Below are 17,139 nucleotides of genomic sequence, written 5' to 3'. Positions count from 1 at the left end.
TGAGATTGATCACTTAATTTCAATAATTAACTGATTGCACCCACACTGTCTTCAACTCCGACTGTCAGCAGAATTCATATAATTATGAAAACTCAATCATTCTGGTCTGTAGAAATATACCGTAATTGAATAAATAAATCATTAAATTTTTAAATTTCATGTTGCATTTGTTTTATAAGTGGTTTTGCTGCATTAGGGACTTTAGCCTTATCAGAAATTGCTGTGAATAAGTCATGATAAATAATTTAGTATAAAAGCTATTATTACTAGTAATAATGAAGCCTGAGGTGAGGAACAAACCAGCTGCTGCTCTTGGTAATATTATGAAAGATGCCACCAAGCCATTAGCTTATAATCAAAGGCTTGAATTTAGCTTTTCCCTGCTATTAAAAAACACAACCTAGTTACTGTTATTACATTACTGCACCGACGGTTAATGGAAAAATAGTGAATTAAAGATTATTAAACTCACCTGGCACTGATGCTGCATGAAAAACTCACGAGTCTCTCGACAATCCGGTTTTCCAGTTGCACTCAGTGCAGACAGTGTTGTATTGCTCCGCTTATTTTAACAGGCCATTGTTAGGGAAATAGTCTTCTTCCGCCGGTGGAAGAAGTCCCTTCTTGTTTACTGCAAAATGTGTATATTTTGGATAGAATTCAAAATATGACTTATCTGCAATGTATTCCCATTCTTCAATGTTGCCTTAAAGACACTGCAAACAGTTGTTTTTTTCTGTAGCTCCCATCCCCCATTCCCGCCTTATTTTTCCTCTCCTTTTTTCCAACTGATGACTTACAAACCCAAGTTCAATCAAATCTGACAAATTCCCAAATAGTCAACAAAATGAATAAGTTTTAATTTCCCGCCTTTTTTCCTCTCCTTTTTTTCAACTGATGACGTACAAACCCAAGTTCAATCAACACATACAAATCTGCAAAATTCTCAAATAGTCAACACAATGGATAGCAATAAGTTTTACTTTCTAAAACTCATAAAGTTGAGTTCAAAATCCAAAAATTATCAGGGCTCTTTGTGTTAAAGAGAGGTAGTAAGTGGACATAACTAAATGAGGCTGCAATTTTTTACAGTGTACGGTTATTCCGCAGTGCCAAATACATTACTGTTTCTGAAATGTGATCAGGAAATTTTACTGGATCACAGCAAATATATACTGGGGCATGTAACCCAGTAAAATGGGTCTGGCAACGCCGATGGACAACTCATAAATTCAAGCAACAGGTTAAATGCAAGCTTGACCCTTCCTGTGCAGTGAGCTCTTTGGGATGGTGCTTCTGACTTTTGTTTCCAGATTGTAGGAACTGCTCCGCGTACCAGACATCAATCAAATCCTTCTATGTGAATCTGCCTCACAAATTTATCTTTTGCGAAATGTATGGAGCAGACACCAAACTGTCCAGTCAGCTTGAAGTTACCTCTCTTTGTTGGAACAAATCAAACCCATTCATTCTGCAAGTGTCCTTCTGATTTTGGGCTACAATGGATCAAAGTTCTGCTTTTTTTCATCAGCTACACTTGAAAGACACACCTTTTAAGTGTGTCACAGTTGAGTGTGTCACAGTGCCAAAACCCAGGATTGAACCAGGGACCTTTAGATCTTCAGTCTAACGCTCTCCCTACTGAGCTATTTCAGCAAGATCATGCCACCATCTGAGCCGATATAAACATGAGTAGTTGCTAAATCCAATCGGTAAGGTCACATGGTGTTCCTTTTGAACCAAAATCTAATGAAATATAAAGTGTTTAAAATAATAGATAGTATCATCTGGAAGCATGACATATGTAATGTGGTAATTAATTAATGAAACTCTTTTATGTTGTTGGCAATTTTATTCCAAGCATGTTTTTAATTAAATGAACAAATGTTCATATGAAAGAATGAGCAAATAATAAGCTAAATAATGAGGTAAATGTGTTCTCTGTGCTCGCTCATTTCACTGTTACCCCCCAATCATGCAGTCTTGATTATTTCAACTGTTATCCACAGTGTCAAGTGAATAATGATCTCCCTTATAAGTGCACACATGCAAACAGAGAGAGAGAGAGAGAGGTTTTGATCTGTGTGTAGTGTATAAAATAGATTGTGAAATAAAAAACTGAATAAAGAATAGGGAGATTTTGATTATATAATCAAAATCTTTGTCTCTCTCTCTCTCTCTCACACACACACACACACACACACGTTTGATGTGCAGGAGAGATGGCATGAGGTCATTGCAGTGCAGTTCGAGCACAAAGCTGCACACTGGTGTTGGCTCTACTCTCCCGTTTGCTGCCCTGTGTTTGGTCTGTCTGGGGTCCTGGGGGCGGTGATGTGACCCATCGGTGGTTGCTGTGTCTGTATCGGGCCCCTGCCTGCTTCGCCGGTGGCTGGTGGGATGGTGGGGTTTTTGCACTATCTTTTACTGTTCTTTTGTATTGTGATCATTGTGTAGGTGTTGTGTAGGTTTTGTCATTGATCTTTTCTTTCTATTGTCCCTGTTGTTCTAATTTTTGTATCCCCTTGTTTCTTATGCGGTCTGTCATTCCTGTGGGAATTTTTTTTTTAAACTTTTTTGTATGTCACATAGTTCTGTGTGTGTTCCATATGTTTTTTTTTTAAGTTTTGGTGTCTCCAGTATTGTTCTGCGGTGTAGAAAATGGTAATAGAAAAAAATGATAGAAATCACTGATACTGTATGAATCACATAATGATTTAATTTGCACTTTTGAAAATCTACCTATTCATTTGGTTCATTGCACATCTTGTGTTCATTGTTTGTGCACTGTTGTCTTTGTTTTGTTTTGTTGTACTGTATAGCTTTTGTGTTGGTATAAAAAAACAGATTGTGTAAAAAAAAACTGAAAAAAGGATATAAACCCCAAATATCCAAACTCACTTTTAACAGAAGTCATCAAGGAATCACTGAACATTTTTGTGAAACAGTATTTTTCATTGAAAAACTGTCATTAAACATAAGAAGTACATTAAAAGGATGACTTAAAATCCAACAATCAAGACAATGATGGAATCAGTTTTCATGCTCTCATTATGTTAAAGAAGAGTATTGCTTATGGATCCTCTCAGAAATGAAAGTTCGTATGAACAGAACTGGTAACTGGTGCCAATGTTCGGCTGTTACCAATGTTGCTGAAAGATTTTCTCTCATTGTTTAGTCTTTGTTTGCAGAAATATTTTTACAAGCCTTGAGACATATTGAAGCATTTAAGAATAATTCACAAATAAACAGTTTATTATAAAAAGAGGAAACACTGAAAGTAGATTGCACACAAGCATGACAATTTTCTCATTTTTAAGTAAATATATAAAAGGTATAAGATTATGTGTAATAGTTGTACTGTGTATCCAGCAGGCTAATATATATCAGAAATTCTCAATATTGACTTCATTTCACTAAAACACACCTCACTGTGTAAAATCACTGTGGATTACAAAAAGCTAACACACAAATATTATTGTAAAATTCAGACTCTGCAGGATCTTGACTTTAGAAAGTGGGATGTATATGAACTTATTGAAAACTTGTTTAGTGCTTTTAGCAAGGATATAGCAACTCACAGCAACTCTTTACAACCATGGTGAGCAGAAAAGGAGCTCAGCAATCAACAGCAGAAGACCACACTGGGTTCCACTCCTGCAGCCAAGAGCAGGAATCTTCAAATCAAGAACAAGTTCCTATTACACTGGCAGGTGAGTGTATATTTTTATTGACCTCTCAAACCATCCATTTATTTATTTTTAACTGATTATATCATTGATATTATATCATCTGGAATTGTGTAACCTTAGCAGTTGATCAGCCTTCAGAATAATATAACTGTGTGAAAGTTTTTGTACAGTGCAGTTGGATTTCCTGTCACTGTGGGCTGCAGAGCACAGTAGTATAGTGCAGAGTCTGATACAGCAGCAGAGGAGATGAGCAGATCCACTTGGTTATTCTTTTCATCAACTTCAGCGGAGAGATGTGGTGGGATTGAGTCACTTTTATGTCCACTTTGGGATATAAAAAGAAGGAACTCCAGTTTAGATTTTGTCTGTACCAGTGCAGGTAGTTTCCTGTATCACTTGATTTGTAGCTGCAGGACAGAGTAACATCACTGCCTTCATCTATAACTGTATGTGTGAAAAGTGGCTTTATTGAAGCTGCCATGGAGTCACCTGTCATGGAGAAGAGAACATGCACATTCTCATTTTTCTTCCCACCACACAGAAGAATAAATCACTAATTCAACACTTAATATTTCTGCAGTGACAAAAAAAAGTCAAAGTTAACTCACCGAGTGAAAGCCACAGACACATGAATATAACAGTGAACATGATGAATGGTCTCAGCTGAGTGAAAGTATTCTTTCTGTACTATGATATGTTCACATCATAAAGGTTCATGAAGCTCCAGCCCACAGCACCACATGACAGTGTCACCATTGTTACTGACAGATTGTTGATTCTTACTGAAGCATCCTGGCTTTACATTCAGCCTCACATGGGGAACCTGTCTTCAACTCCAACTGTCAGCAGAATTCATATAATTATGAAAAATCAGTTTTTTTAATCTGCAAAAATATAATCTAATCAATACATTATAAAATGTTTAAATTCCCTGTTATATTTGTTTTATAAGTGGTTTTGCTGCATTAGGAGATTTAGCCTGATTTGAAATTGCTGTAAATAAGTATAAATCATGACAAATAATTTAGTATGACAAGTTATTATTATTATTATTATTATGTGATTGATCTATTGACTTTGTAATAATGAAGCTTGTTATTTAATTGAGGTGAAACAATAAACCAGCTGCTGCTCTTTGTAATATTATGAAAGATGCCACCAAGCCATTAGGCCTTAAGAGGTGTGATGCATTTTGTGTGTGAAGTTTGCTGGATCGAGTGAAGGTTGCACAGAGAGAGAGAAAGAAACTGGGTGTTTTATTTATTTGTGTTTCTTATTTCCTCCTTCAATCCTCATTGGGGCCTTTGACAGACCTGAAGGGAGAAAGATTCCGTCTCAGGTTCTGATCTAAAAATATTGGGACCTGAGAGAAGTGGTGCTTGTGAGTTCTTGCTGCTGAGGAAGGAGAAGTTTCTTCAAAACATGTTACACTTAATTCTCTATCATCGAGCCTTTGACACCAACAAAAATACTTCAATTAAAGCTCTAAAGGATTCTTATAATGCTGTAAATATTTGTAAGTTCCTGGTTACATAGCACTAGGAAACTCGGGACAAGAACTCCATGAGATGTACATGGAAAAAGCATGAGGTTGAGAAAATTACAAGTTAAAAAAGAAAAGAAGACAGAGTCATCTATATCCCTCACCCTATATACCAACTATATACCAAGTTTCAAGATATTATTTGTCACATTTTTCAAATTCTGCTGCAGGAAACCAACCCTACCTCTTTATACTGATCTCAGCAGCCCATGGCATAAGCTCACCAGACCTTTGGTCCAGGTGAGCTAAAAATTAAAATTTCTCACATTTCTTAGTATCAAAAGGCACATATACATTACTTAATCAACACATAAAGAAAAGAAAGCACAACTTTATTCATCACACACTTGTGAAATTTCCTCTCTGCATTTAACCCACACACGCATACCTAGAGCAGTGGGCAGCCATGCTAACAGTGCCCGGGGAGCAGTTGGGAGTTAGGTGCCTCGCTCAAGGCCATCCCATATTAACCCTTTGGTGACTGCCCCAAAATCGCCTGTTTTCAACTACATTAGATAAAAACATCATAACTCACCATTGACTTATCCAAATCATATAAGTAACCCATCATTTTAAAGCTAAATGATTGAACATAAGTTATTCTCAAAGGTGTAATATTATTCAAGTAATATGGAGGAATGATTTTCAAGGGGTCAGTCACCAAAGGGTTAACCTAATCGCATGTCTTTGAACTGTGGGGGAAACCAGAGCACCCAGACACAGGGAGAGCATGCAAACTCCATACAGAAAGGCCCCCTCTGGCAGCAAACCTAGAACCTTCTTGCTGTGAGGCAACCATGCTAACCACTTACACCACCATGCCACCCAAAATTATACCTACTCAGTTAGCTTTTTTTTTTTTCTTGCCATGACCCAGATTTGAACCAGGGTTGCTGCGGCCACAACGCAGAGTACTAACCACTATACAATCATGGCAAACTACTCAAAGATAGGTACATGCCAACTTTCAAGACCATACCACTCATAGTTTTCATGTTCTGCTCTGGAACCAAAACCTCAGACTTAGTCTGAAATTGTTTCCATGGAAACATGAAAAATTTAAATTTCTCAAATTTCTTTGTATGAAAAGACACATCTCTATCACCTTGTTAATATGTATACCAAGTTTCAAATCTGTATCATGAATAGTTTTGGATATATGCTCCAGAAACAAACATTGCTCTTAGAAACTAAGTCAAAATCTATTTTTTATGTAAAAATTTGAAAAATACTTGAGAAAGTAGCCAGAATGTACAGTCCATTGACACACTGCATTATTTAAAATGTGTGTCCTTTTTTTGTGAGGCAAATAGTAATTATGATTATAAAATACATTCATTGAAAGATGTGTAAAGTACTTTTATATAACAATAAATTGCTTAACAATTGTTGTAATATTAATTATAATTGTTAATTAATACTTAATTAACAATTATAATTATTATTACAACAATTGCTAAGCAATTTATTGTTATATAAAAGTACTTTACACATCTTTCAATGAATTTATTTTATAATCATGATTTATTTCTTTAATATACATGTATTTATCAAAAGTGAGGTGATGTTGGGTGCGGGAGGTTTTTGCATGACCCAATAAAAATAACTTCAAAAAAGTAATATATGAGTAAAAGTTCACCAAATGCAACATCAGGAAAGTAGAAATTTTGCAAACACTTTCACAGTCATAACCCCAGTGCAGGGGCTTCAAGGTTCTGCTGTGGCCCCAAGCTTCAGCAGCTGTGAAAGAGTTAAGGCTCCATAGCTCAGTGGTGAGAGCACTGGTCTAGTAAACCAGGGGTTATGAGTTCAATTCTCACTGGGGCCTGCAAGGAATGCTTTGAAGGTGGAAGGATGATCTAGGTAAAAGAGGGGATACTGTGAACACTGACACCAGAAAGTGCTGCTCATGATTTCCCATCACCTGAAGACTGCTTTCTGCTGGTCAGAAGGGCCTCATGTAGACAGTTTGAAGATCAGTGAGACTGCTGAGGATCTGAAGTTGTCTTTGGTGTGTAATTTCTGCAAAGCACTTTGCCCTCAAGTCTCCATCAATGCCCATTGTCAGGTGGTATTTGGCTACTTTGCAAAATTTACCAAGTCTTGTTTTTGGTAATAATATACAAGTTCAGATATGAATTCATAAATCTGGGCTTGTTGTAATGTTTGTAGGCTGCTGTTTCATAGTTAATTATGCAGGGGAATTTTGCGCATAAAAAGAGCCCTGAAACCACATATAGGAAATTGGTATAAAAGTATTACATCATTAATATGCAATTATTGTATCCATAATACTGTAGGTGTTATTTGTGGCACACAACCTTTTTACTCAAGTCAAAAGCAGGGTTCATACATTAGATACCCGTTTAACCCTAAAAGGACCTAAACTACTGAGTGGGATCAGTTGGAACCTCAGAGGTGGTGTGCTGCTCAGTCAATTCAACTGACATAACTTTCTGCTTTTCGGAGTTTGTTACTCTATAGATTCTTTATCTAAATGTATGTTTGTTTCAAGATTGATGAAAAAAGTGTTTAACAAGGTGACTGATTTTCTGTTGGGGTCCCATAACTGTGAGATTTGTTGCAAAAATATTTCAGCAAGTTAGTCGCTTCTTTGTGTGTCTATCTTTGCCTATCTGTACATTTGCATGCTTGTCTCAGATGTCTGCCATAATTAAGAATATAACACTTTCTTACAAATTGTAGATAACTAGTGAACCTGTTAGTTATAGAGTTACTGAAATGTCTGATGTCTGATGCTTATCTGTCCATGCACTCTCCATACAGAACAACAGACAGTCCAGCAGATACAGAGGAAACTGACATTGTCTAGTTGTGAAAGTGACATTGTTTACTTTTGAAAATAGTCCAGTGGCTGTTCTGGTCATAATATGTGTTACCAATAACTGCTTTTATCTCAGTGTTTTGTGTTTGAATCCTTAGGCAAAGTGTTACTTCTTGATGTAGTTTGGACATAAAAAAAAATAAAAAAAATAAAAACAGGGAGCAGCTTAGTAATAAATGTCTCACAGAAATTTCTAAAATGAGAGATTGTGAGCTGAGTTCTGGAATGTACACTGTAAAAAAAAATCCGTTGTTTTTACCGAAAAATACTGGCAGCTGTGGTTGCCAGAATAATCTGAAAAATAATCTGTGGTTGCCAGAAAAAACCCACTGTTATGGAACAGCCTTCCAAGTAATGTTCGGGAATCAGACACAGTCTCAGCATTTAAGTCTAGGCTGAAAACATATCTGTTTAGTCAAGCCTTTTATTAATGATGTTTATGAGGTAAAGGAGTAGATCTGGAGGGTCCTCAGACATAGAGTGTTTTGGTAAACTGGGATGTATGGATGCTGTCAGTCCCCACTCGCTTGCTCACTCGAGTTTGTTGACGGTGCAGTGGCTGGCTGCTTTATGTCCCGGGGCTCCCTCATGCCTGTGTTACCTTCTGGCTCTCTCCTTTTAGTTATGCTGTCATAGTTAGTTGCCGGAGTCCCTGCTTGTACTCGGTGCAATATGTATACTGTTCCTACTTATTCAGGTGACATCGGGCATACCTAACCACCTGTGTTTTCTTTCTCTCCCCCCCCACTCCAAATCTGTCCCTCTGAGTTACATGGAGTCAACAGGAAATCTTTTGGTGGAGACGGTGTGGACCTCGACTGGCTATCGTAGCCTGCAGGGAATCGGCCGTCAGACATTCTGTCGCATGTCCCAGACCCGGTGAAATGTAACTGAATTGTCTTGGCCAGGCCTAAGGGTCCCATCTGCATCTCATCATTGGTGAGGAGTGTGCTCCCATCACCCAATCAAGCATCCAGCCAGAGCAGGTCATGATATATTTTTTTTTTACCATATTAACATGCCATTGTGTGTCATGCCTGATGTAAAGACTCTCGTCTCTGCGAGCCTACCACACAGATTTAATACTTGTCATTTTTAGGGCATACCTAACAACATGTTTTCTTTCTCCCCCCCCCCCCCTCTGTCCCTCTGAGTTACATGTTGATCCTGGGATTGAGATGCTGGCCTCTTCTGCCCCTCGGACCTGCTTGATCCATCCTGGTGCCCTGTGTCTGGTCGGAGTTTTATCGCCCCACTCCTGTGAAGGACGGCCCCATGAGGACAGTTGAGGGTTATACCTGTTAAAACTGTTAATATTATAGTCAGGCTGTCTGTTGTTGCCCAAATGAGGATGGGTTCCCTTTTGAGTCTGGTTCCTCTCGAGGTTTCTTCCTCATGTCGTCTGAGGGAGTTTTTCCTTGCCACCGTCGCCACAGGCTTGCTCATTGGGGATAGATTAGGGATAAAATTAGCTCATGTTTTAAGTCGTTCAAATTCTGTAAAGCTGCTTTGCGACAATGTTTATTGTTAAAAGCGCTGTACAAATAAACTTGATTTGATTTGACTTGATTAATCCTGTTAAAAATACAGTGAAATGTAAACAACATTACAGAATAACTTGTACATTTCATTGGGATTCCATGTACAATTAATGATAACTAAATGTAAATTTTACAGGTATTCAATGTACAATAATCAATACATAACTGTTAATTTTACGGATATTCATTGTACAATAAACAATGATTGTATGAACATTTCACCGGGATTCAATGTATGATGGTTACAAGCAATGATCTACTAGACAGATATTTTATTTGATTTAGAGTTTTACGAAATGTGCCGGAGAGCCTCTACTGACATTTTTTTTATTTTTTTAACAGGGCAATGATGTAATTTTAACTATCACATTCTGTTTTAGTATTACAGTTTGTCTGTGTTTAAACTACAACAATTTGTAAATTCTACAAAAAAATATGATCAATTCAACATATTCTTACTGTTAAATTAACAGTGGTATTTGGTTAGGAGTTTTACAGTATATTGATGTAAATTACACACTGCTTCATTGTTTTTGTATTTACAGTTTTTTTATGTCATGATTTTACATAAATTCACTGTTAATTCTACGGACATTTTTTACAGTGTAGATAAGCTATAAATATTCTCAAGTTCTGTAGCAATAGTGTAAAATATTTCTGGCTTTTTTATGTTCTCTATGTACTTAAATGTCTCATTTTAAACTTAACTTGATAATATCATGTAAATATATGATTTCTATTCATATAAAGTTAGTAAATGGGTAATTTAAAAAAAATACAGATGTTATAATGGACTTAAGTGATACGGATATATGGTTGGGGTTTTTTTTTACGTTTTTACATGCGATATTTAGCATTTCCTTTTTTTGGTGAAAATGGTGATTGCTGACATTACAAGAAGTAAAAATAATTTGTTTGGGATGTAAATAAAGGGTTAATACTGAGAAACCAGACATGGCAAATTTTGCAAAGTAGGTTACATATGCTCCCTGACTATAAAGTTTCTTCAAAACATGTTGCACTCAAGTATCTATCAGTGAGCCTTTTACATCTCATCTCATTATCTGTAGCCGCTTTATCCTTCTACAGGGTCACAGGCAAGTTGGAGCCTATCCCAGCTGACTACGGGCGAAAGGCGGGGTACACCCTGGACAAGTTGCCAGGTCATCACAGGGCTGACACATAGACACAGACAACCATTCACACTTACATTCGCACCTATGGTCAACTTAGAGTCACCAGTTAACCTAACCTGCATGTCTTTGGACTGTGGGGGAAACCGGAGCACCCAGAGGAAACCCACATGGACAACATGCAAACTCCACACAGAAAGGCCCTCGCTGGCCCACGGGGCTAGAACCTGGACCTTCTTATTGTGAGGCGACACCACTACACCACCATGCCGCCCCTAGCCTTTGACATCTTAAACAAAAGACTTCAATTAAAACTCTAAAGGATTCTTATCATGCTGCAAATATTTGTAAGTTCCTGGTTACACAGTTCCAACTTTTAGCACTAGGAAACTCAGGACAAGAACTCCATGAGATGTACACGGAAAAAGCATGAGGTTAAGAAAATTACAAGTTAAAAACGACAAGAAGACAGTCATCTATATCCCCCACCCTATATGCCAACTATATACCAAGTTTCAAGATATTATTTGTCACATTTTTCAAGTTCTGCTGCAGGAAACCAACCCTACCTCTTTACACTGACCTCAGCAGCCCATGGCATAAACCCACCGGACCTTTGGTCCAGGTGAACTAAAAATTTAAATTTCTCACATTTCTTAGAATCAAAAGGCACGAATACATTACCAAGTTTCAAATCTGTATCATGAATAGTTTTGGATTTATGCTCCGGAAATGAACATTGTTCTTAGGAACTAATTCAAAATCAATTTTTTATGTAAAAATTTGAAAATTAATTTTTTCCAAAAATCCAAAATAGCAAAACGCAGCAGTTCACAAGTTGCTTGATACTTTTACAAATTTTCATTAAAATATCTTCAGTAGTTTTAAAGATATGGCCTGGAAATGAAAACATGACCAGATGAAACCCGTTTCTATATCCCCCGCCAAACTTCGTTTGGGTGGAGGATTAAAAAAAAGAACCAAAAATACTGTGGGTGGTAAAAGAGAGCAACAGGACTTGCTTGAAGATTCTTGAAGACGTTTCACCTCTCATCCGAAAGGCTTCTAAGACAGAAGAGTCAAGATTCTGCTGTGGCCCCAAGCTTCAGCAGCTGTGAAAGAATTAAGGCTCCATAGCTCAGTGGTGAGAGCACTGGTCTTGTAAACCAGCGGTCGTGAGTTCAATTCTCACTGGGGCCTGTAAGGGACACTTTTAAGGTAAAAAGATGGAATATTGAGAACACTGACACCAGAAAGTGCTGCTCATGATTTCTCACCACCTGAAGACCACTTTCTGCTGGTGAGAATGGCCCCATATGGACAGTTTAAAGATCAGTGAGATTACTCTGAATGAGACTGAGGACCTGAGGGTGTCTTTGGTGTGCAATTTCTGCAAAATACTTTGCACTCAATTCACCATCAATGCACAGATGATAACGTCAACAACAACAAAAAAAGACTTCAAATTAAGACTAATATATAGATTGAGGCACTGCCTAAAAGTGGAGCTCCCATCTGTTTCTGGTTTGTAGAATTTTCTTATATCATAGCCTGCCTCTTTTGTTTTATTTCTTTACCGTTATAGTTACTATACTGTTTCCTTATGTTGCATAAAACGTCAGGCTACAACAGTGACAAGTTACTCACTACTATACTGTCCCGACTACTACTCTACTTCACTAGTTCTTGGGTTTCCTGTGGCGGCAGGCATGCACACACAGGACCGAAACCATCAGAAAACAAATCGATGGGTTTCTTTATGTCTCCACACTCTATGCCTATGGGGCTCCGCTCGCATGGGCCGAAGGAGCGCCACTAATATAAAGATTTAAACTTTAATTACGGATAGGAGTGTGGTTCAGTTAAAGGTTAAACTGATTTCTGTGGTGAGTAAATACCGATAGAGCTAGTGTTGGTGTGGGGATGTTCTAAAGCAGCCTGCAAAGCATGTCATTTAGAATGACGAATCCGCACGACTTGCAGTTGCTGCTCTCTAACAGTTCCAATACAGCCAGTCAGCCGTCTGTCACAGAACACGACACATCTGGAGTTTGTCATTTTCATCTTTGGCACTGTGTCCATCTTAGAAACTCACTGCGCTCGTGAGATAATCTGCTCTCTGATGTCATTTCTGTGGATTGAGCGGGACAGAAACCACCCCTCCCCCACCCAGGTTTTTCCTCTGCTCTACAACAAAATCATAGGTGACATGCTTTCTTATTTTGAACGCAGAATGGCAAATTTCACCGAAAAGTAAGCAAAATATATAAAGTTTTCAAGGTCTTTGGTTGAAATGCTTCCCCTCGTGGGCCAAGTTGTAACAGGAGCCAAACCGTGCAGGCGATATTAAAGCTAAGCTAACAGAGCATGCGCAGTGCGCAGGCAGCCTTTTGCCACCACTTTACCATCAGCTGACCTGTCACTAGTGTATTGCTGTTTTCTTTCTTTGTCCATACTGTTTGAATTGATCAGTATGACTGGTTTCATAAGCCATGCTCGGCATTAAATCACTGTTTGCCATCACTTCATTCTCATGCATTTAACTGTGCTATGGGGAGAGCGGGGAAAGGCCGAGCGGCATTTTTTGGATACCAAATGTTTGTCATCAGGGTTGCCACCCGTCCCATAAAATACAGAATCGTCCTTTATTTGGCAATTAAATCTTGTGTCCCATATTGAACTGATACGGGACGCGAGTTGTTCCATATTTTCATAAATGTCCAATACACATGTCTGTCTCACACATATCAACACTAAATCTAACAATAATGAACAAAATAAAACAGGAAATACTCCGTTGCAGGATCTACCCAGGACACAAACCCCTCCACTCTGTGTCACGCTCTGTGCGTCTGTGCCTGGCTGCCTGCATCACTGCATGTGGCGCTGTCACGGTTGCCTAGAGACAGACAATACACACCAGCACTGCTCAAAAAACCCGGGCCTTTTAAAAATGTCTGCTGCACCTGGGACTCCACCACGTCCTCAAAAGCGTAAACGCTTACAAAAATACAGACGTGAGTGGGAAGAGGCACATCCTTGGCTGGACAGCGTGAGTGGAGACGACTACACAGCAAACTGTAAAGTCTGTCGGCGAGTGTTTTCAGTGGCAGACGGTGGGCTGTCTGACATTAGACAGCATTCGTCGGGAGAGCAACACTGCAGATATGTAAGAACACAGAAGACACAAGCGTCAGTGTCACAGTTCTTTATACCCCAATCATCTCCTGAGAGTGATACGGTATGGGACATTATGTTATGATTGTCGTTTGTTTGATTGATTGTTTGTTTGAATTAATGATCATTCATCCATCCGAATGGACGTGTTAAAAAGGATGACAGAGTTGATCCACAAATCAAGCTCTCACTAAATCTCAGTACCTCACTCACTCACACACAGGACCCCTGTCTTCCACACTCACCCCGCCCCCTCGCTTTCTCATCCAACCACGTACTTGCCCATACTATACACATTCACTGACAATCAGAAAACACACAACATTATTATTATTATTATTATTATTATTATTATTATTATTATTATTATCACACAGCATTCACAGTATAATAGTAACAAATAAATAAATACATAAATACATACATTTCCTAGATTAAAAATTTTATTTTATTAGTGTGGTTTACTTTAACTGTTTGGATGACATGACTTCATTTCAAGTCATAAGACAGACAGCAGACAAATACCGTTCAATTTAATCTGTTGACTGTTTAACCTCCTAGGGCTTAGCGGTCACATGCGTGGACAGCACTTTTTAGAAATTCGGAACAAGAATCCACATATGTGGACATACTTTTTCTCTAAAAGTACATCTTATCAAAAGATGATGCTTAGTTTTTATTCTAATCAGGTTCTAATAAGCCCAAATAGCAAAGAGAAATAAAAAATGTCTCGTCTTCTTCCGCTTTATCCGAGGCAGGAGTCTAAGCAGGGAAGCCCAAACTTCCCTTTCCCCAGACACCTCGGCCAGCTCCTCGGGAAGAACACCGAGGCGTTCCCAGGCCAGCCGAGAGACATCGTCCCTCCAGCGTGTCCTGGGTCTTCCCCGGGGCCTTCTCCCGGGGGGACATGCCTGGAACACCTCCCCAGGGAGGCGTCCAGGAGGCATCCGAAAAAGATGCCCGAGCCACCTCAGCTGATTCCTCTCGATGTGGAGGAGCAGCGGCTCTACTCCGAGCTCCGAGCTCCTCCCGAGTGACTGTGCTTCTCACCCTATCTCTAAGGGAGCGCCCAGCCACCCTGCGAAGGAAACTCATTTCGGCCGCTTGTATCCGCGATCTTGTCCTTTCGGTCATTACCCAAAGCTCATGACCATAGGTGAGAGTCGGAACGTAGATCGACCGGTAAATTGAGAGCTTCGCCTTTTGGCTCAGCTCCTTCTTCACCACGACAGACCGGTAAAGCGACTGCATCACTGCCGAGGCTGCACCGATCCGCCTGTCGATCTCACGCTCCATCCTTCCCTCACTCGTGAACAAGATCCCGAGATACTTAAACTCCTCCACTTGAGGCAGAACTTCTCCACCAACCTGGAGAGGGCAAGCCACCCTTTTCCAGTCGAGAACCATGGCCTCGGACTTGGAGGTGCTGATTCTCATCCCAGCCACTTCACACTCGACTGCAAACCACCCCAGTGCATGCTGAAGGTCCTGGTTTGAAGAAGCCAACAGGACAACATCATCCGCAAAAAGCAGAGATGAAATCCTGTGGTTCCCAAACAGGATTCCTTCTAGCCCCTGGCTGCACCTAGAAATTCTGTTCATAAAAATTATGAACAGAACCGGTGACAAAGGGCAGCCCTGCCGGAGTCCAACATGCACTGGGAACAGGTCTGACTTACTGCCGGCAATGCGAACCAGACTCCTGCTCCATTCGTACAGGGACCGGACAGCCCTTAGCAAAGACCCCCGAACCCCATACTCCCGAATCACCCCCCACAGAATACTACGGGGGACACGGTCGAATGCCTTCTCCAGATCCACAAAGCACATGTGGACTGACATTCTGAGGACCGTGACGTCGCCCGGGATGACGCAGCCGGGGCCCCACCCTGGAGCCAGGCCCGGGGTTGGGGCTCGTATGTGAGCGCTTGGTGGCTGGGCCTTTGCCCATGGGGCCCGGCCGGGCTCAGCCCGAAGAGGTGACGTGGGCCCGACCTCCTGTGGGTTCACCACCCACAGAGGTAGCAGTAGGGGACTGGTGCAATGTGGATTGGGTGGCAGTCGAAGGCAGGGGCCTTGACGACCTGATCCCCGGACACAGCGGCTGGCTGTTGGGACATGGAAATAAAAAATGCATGTAAAAAACCAGCTTGGGCCTTAGGAGGTTAAATCTGGTCTACTCCACAGACAAGAGAAACACAACAGTTCCTGATGAACTCAGGACTGTTGAGGGAAGGAGTAATATTTTGCACTTTCTTGTTTTCTGCATTCTTGAATAAGCAGACATACATGTTTGTTGTGTTTTTGTTGTTTTTTGTTCTCTTTTTTCCTCTCTAAGTAAAAATGTCCCCAAGGTTCACAAAGAGAGTCCCTACACCAAGAACAGTTATGCACTTACATTTACAGTAATATTAAGTTCTCAATATCTCATCTCATTATCTCTAGCCGCTTTATCCTGTTCTACAGGGTCGCAGGCAAGCTGGAGCCTATCCCAGCTGACTATGGGCGAAAGGCGGGGTACACCCTGGACAAGTCACCAGGTCATCACAGGGCTGACACATAGACACAGACAACCATTCACACTCACAGTACGGTCAATTTAGAGTCACCAGTTAACCTAACCTGCATGTCTTTGGACTGTAGGGGAAACCGGAGCACCCGGAGGAAACCCACATGGACACAGGGAGAACATGCAAACTCCGCACAGAAAGGCCCTCGCCGGCCATGGGGCTCGAACCCGGACCTTCTTGCTGTGAGGCGACAGCGCTACCACTACACCACTGTGCCACCCAGTTCTCAATATATTTAGATTATATTTTAAAAGTTCATTGTTGCCTATTTGTACATTATACATTTTTACAGCATTGGCAATAAAGCCCAAGCCTTAAGTATGAGTAATTGCTTCTTGATCACCCCTTTACTAAAAACACCTACAAAATAAAACATACCACTGCTGCGGGCACCCCACCCCATGGGAGTCGTGCCCATGGTGGTCATGGCCCCAAGGAGCCATGGTGGGCATCCCTTATTTTCATTTCTGAATGGTGGCAACCCTATTTGTCATGTCTCGTTCAAAATGCTCATTGTCATTTACATCTCTCATCTGTGTTCACTTTGTCTAATATCAAGAAATGCACATGTACACACGCAGGGTTTTTTCTAGAAAAATTTAGTATGAGGGCGCTCACCATGGCGAGGGAGCGAAGCG

General features: G+C 40.2%; 1 protein-coding gene and 3 non-coding genes across 4 annotated transcripts in view; 3 read left to right on the top strand and 1 right to left on the bottom strand.

Moving 5' to 3' along the window:
• Positions 1-17,139, top strand: part of LOC132891954 (protein NLRC5-like) — an 888,139-nt gene that overhangs the window by 243,588 nt on the left and 627,412 nt on the right. The gene's annotated exons all lie outside the window — the stretch shown is intronic.
• On the bottom strand, positions 1,584-1,656 carry trnaf-gaa (transfer RNA phenylalanine (anticodon GAA)). The gene has a single exon. It is a non-coding gene; the product is annotated as a tRNA-Phe (tRNA).
• trnat-agu (transfer RNA threonine (anticodon AGU)) lies at positions 6,991-7,063 on the top strand. The gene has a single exon. It is a non-coding gene; the product is annotated as a tRNA-Thr (tRNA).
• Positions 11,882-11,954, top strand: trnat-ugu (transfer RNA threonine (anticodon UGU)). The gene has a single exon. It is a non-coding gene; the product is annotated as a tRNA-Thr (tRNA).

This window comes from Neoarius graeffei, chromosome 1 (genome assembly GCF_027579695.1).
Source record: "Neoarius graeffei isolate fNeoGra1 chromosome 1, fNeoGra1.pri, whole genome shotgun sequence".
NCBI classification, from domain to species: Eukaryota; Metazoa; Chordata; class Actinopteri; order Siluriformes; family Ariidae; genus Neoarius; species Neoarius graeffei.
The sequence above is the reverse complement of the archived record's forward strand: the minus strand, read 5'-3'. Positions and strand labels throughout refer to the sequence as shown.